The sequence below is a fragment of the Crocodylus porosus genome, unplaced genomic scaffold (assembly GCF_001723895.1).
Source record: "Crocodylus porosus isolate Cpor-Errol unplaced genomic scaffold, CroPor_comp1, whole genome shotgun sequence".
Taxonomy (NCBI): domain Eukaryota; kingdom Metazoa; phylum Chordata; order Crocodylia; family Crocodylidae; genus Crocodylus; species Crocodylus porosus.
The window spans coordinates 59,083,299-59,086,920 of record NW_017728931.1 but is presented as its reverse complement, the minus strand read 5'-3'; the positions used below and the strand labels follow the sequence as shown (position 1 = coordinate 59,086,920).

The window sequence follows — 3,622 nt, the reverse complement described above, 5'->3', positions numbered from 1 at the left end:
AGCACCACGAGTGCTCGTAAAGCCGTGCCACGATCCTGCAATGACCTCAGCCAATTCCTTTAGTACTCTAGGGTGGAGATCATCTGGATGGCTGACTTGAATACATCCAGTCCCTCCAGTTAGGTGAGAGTTGCTTAACCCTCACCTAAACTCTTACGATTGGAAGCACCTAAGTACCCACAGGGACCTAATCAATTTGCTGCTCAGAGCGTGCCTAACTCACACCAGGAGCATTGAGGTTACTGCCATGTTTCTATATATTATGCAATAATTGGCTAATGTAAAGCACATAAACAGTTCTGAAAACAGGGATTAACTCAAGTTGCTTCTGCTGAGAGGCAGGGGAGTAGGCCAGAGAGTGTGATTCCTTCATTCCTTTTTTGTCTTGGCCCCATATCTCTTTAGTTCTAGGCTGCCCAGTGTTGCAACTTCACCAAGAGGGATAAAGGATGTCTAACCCTAACCAGCTCAGGGTGGTAAAGACTCTCTCACAGGAACTGGAACATGCAAGTTTCAATATCCTCATTTCCTGAGTGAGTTCATTAAGTTTAAGGCTATGATGTAAAAGGTGGGTGGCAATGCCATCTCTGCTGCCACCACGGTGCCTGGACCAGAAATTCTTGATTTCACATGAACAGAGACGCCTACTAAGTAACAATGAGCATCAAAGCACCTCTGAAATTTCTGAAATGATCTTTGGAAGAGCCTAAGTCCTACTATTGGCTTTATAGGGAACCTAGGCACTTAAACCTGACCAAAACAAGTCACGCACCTAGGACAAGGTACCTAAATATTAGGCCTTCTCATGCTTAAGTGTAGGCCCCTACATGACCAAACTGGATTTGGCTGTATTATATGCTTTACCTGGATTAGGGGCTGAGAATTTTGTGTCTATAAACTGGCTTTTCTTATGTAAAACCTATTTCACAGCCAAAACCTCTTCAAAATGAGTAGGAGTATGGAGATGTAAGAAACGCTACATCAGGTCTAGACTTAATGCTTAATTAGCTAATCTCGATGTTGGCCTCAGAAAACACAAAGCACTTGATAAATGTAATAAATATTATTATTGTGTGCAGATGGAATGCAGACCAAGTGAAAGTGACTCTCTACTTTGCATTTGTTAGTGTTACAAACTGAAGTACTTCACCACAAAACAGTGAAAAATACAGAAAAATCTCACACTGGGAAAACCCAGAGCACAAATTACAGCTGCCGAGTGGATATTCATTTCTTAAATGAGCTGATCCCAATTTCACAGTGAATATTGATCATTTTCCTCTGAGTACCCCCATCTGGGTCATTTTGAAATTCCAAGTCTATTACTAGAAGAAGAGCCAAGGAAATTAAATGTATCGTTAATAAAAAAAGTGGCTAAAATAATCTTAATTTTCATTTTATTGAAAATTTTGTTAAACAACACAGCAAACACTTCAAAGCAGAATAATGGATTAACATTATCTTACATATATATGCATGTGATACTGATGTATAAATAACTGGCTATACTGTTCCCAGTCATTCAAAAGACAACTAGTAACATAGAATACCAAGTAATGTTCTGGAGCACAAAATATTATCATCACTGATCCTTTGCTGCACTTTAAATATACCAGGGTTGTCAGAGTTACTACGGTTGATATGTAACTAGAGTTGAAGACCATATTTTTGTGTCAAGAGCAGTTTTGCAATTTCAAAATTCCTTCCATTTGGGAATGAAAACAGAAATGCTTAAATTTCCTATGAAGGAGTGCTTTTTTTTTAAAATTACTTTTAAACTGAAGCATTCCATTTGTGGCAAAAAACAGACTTCTTCATTGCTATTTCAACTTCTGTATTTATATTACACTAGCACAATTAAAAAAATAAAACAGCAGTTGCTTCCAAATGGCAGATTAAAATGTTCTGTTCTAAAAAAAGTGAAAATGGAACATTTAAAACCTCAGCATATTGATCTGGACATCTCTGGTCTAGGCTTAGGGCTATAGGATCAGTCTCTCTTCTACAGGAACTTTTCCATTCTGAATAAATAATGAAGTATTTCATTGGAGCAAGAGACTGAAGCCACAACCTAGATGCTAAAGCACTGAAACTGAGAAACCCAATTGAAATCTCTGCTCCAAATCCAGCACAGGAAGGGCTAGGTCTGGGTCACAGACATTGCAGGTGAGTGCCTTAATCCCTGGGCTCTTGCCAATTTTGGAAAGGGTGGTTTTGCTCCTATGTTCCCTTCCCACCCCTCCCCTCACCAAACCAGCTAGCCAACAAACAAGAAAGCATCAGTATATTTCTATTCCAAAATGGAACAAAATACATTTTGAAACAAACTTTTTGGTGAAACATAATTCTTGTTTTTCAGCCAGCCCTACTTCTGACAGTCTCAGAAAGCACTTTCCACGTCCTTGTTACTATTTACAGTGTTGTATAACCAAAAAAGACCAAACCCTTCATTTTTAACAGGTACTTCACCATTTTGGTGAACACCAAGTTGTGCTAGTTTGATCAGCTGTAGTCAGCTGGTATTTCACTGAGTGGACTGGTGTGGAGAAACATTCTTCAGCTAGCTGTGGTCATCTGCTTCAAACTGAGGATCAGGACCAAGTATTAAAATTCCTAACTGATCGAGGAGCTTCACATTCTTTGAGAAAGTGACTTCACTTCAGAACCTATGTCTCACTGAAAGCCAGTTTTAGGCTCCTGAATCACCTGATCATTTTTGAAAAATGTATCTGTTGGTCTTCTGGAGAGAAGCAGAAAGTTTTATCCGCCACTAGTGAGTCCTTTCTATAGGCAGGGCACTAACTTCACGTTGAATCCTTCATGAAGAACTTCATCAGTTCAGAAAACTACGAAGAGGATAATGTTGGCAAATCAAAGAAATCCATTAGATGTCAAGGACTTGATCACACTGCTCAGCCAGTACCTCTGGCCTTTTTTCACTGGACAATAAAGTTTCCCCATTTTAGAGGCAGCTAAGCAACAAGCTGGATGGTACTTCTTCCACCAGTCTCTTGAATGCCATGCTGCTTATCTTCTTTTCCATTTGGTGCTTCTGGAAGAAAACTCCACAAACGTGTTCACCCTGATACAGAAACTGCTAGAAAATTAAAACATTTTGGAAAGGCTTTAAAAAAAGATAAAAACATCTCCTCCCCCTCTCCCCCACCCCCTTGCAATCCAATCCGGGCACCAGGATGCTGAAAAGAAGAGACGTTTTACCCAACAAACGTGTTGCTGGGGCTGGGGCTGATGTCAGAGCTCCTTGCAGGCTTCAGCCCAGCACGGGATGGAGGGTGGCTCTGCTAAGTCCATGTCAGGGAATCTACTACGCCTTTGAATCTGTCAGAGAATCTGCCGAGATCCTGTCACAGATCCTGTGTCTTAGACTCTGCCAGGATGCTGCGGCACAGATCCTACGTCTGGGAACGTGCTACCATTCTAGGTCGCAGATCTGTTCGGACTGTACGTGGTAGCTCCCATGGCCTGGAATCTGCCAGGGCGCCACGTCACAGACCCTGCCCCGAGACCGCGCTAAGATTCCACGTTATGGATCTGGACCGCTGCGATGCTGCCGGGCGGGCCGCGATGGCCGCGTTTCTGGGAGGAGCGGGGCGCGGCGCGG

The 3,622-nt window shown here is 42.0% G+C and overlaps 1 long non-coding RNA gene across 1 annotated transcript; it reads right to left on the bottom strand.

Annotated features, from left to right (window-relative positions):
* Window positions 1-1,382: 1,382 nt before the first annotated feature.
* Window positions 1,383-3,588, bottom strand: LOC109316801. Its single transcript, XR_002102925.1, has 2 exons — window positions 3,220-3,588; window positions 1,383-3,082 (listed from the first exon to the last, which is right to left on the bottom strand). It is a non-coding gene; the product is annotated as an uncharacterized LOC109316801 (long non-coding RNA).
* Between the last annotated feature and the right edge of the window lie 34 nt (window positions 3,589-3,622).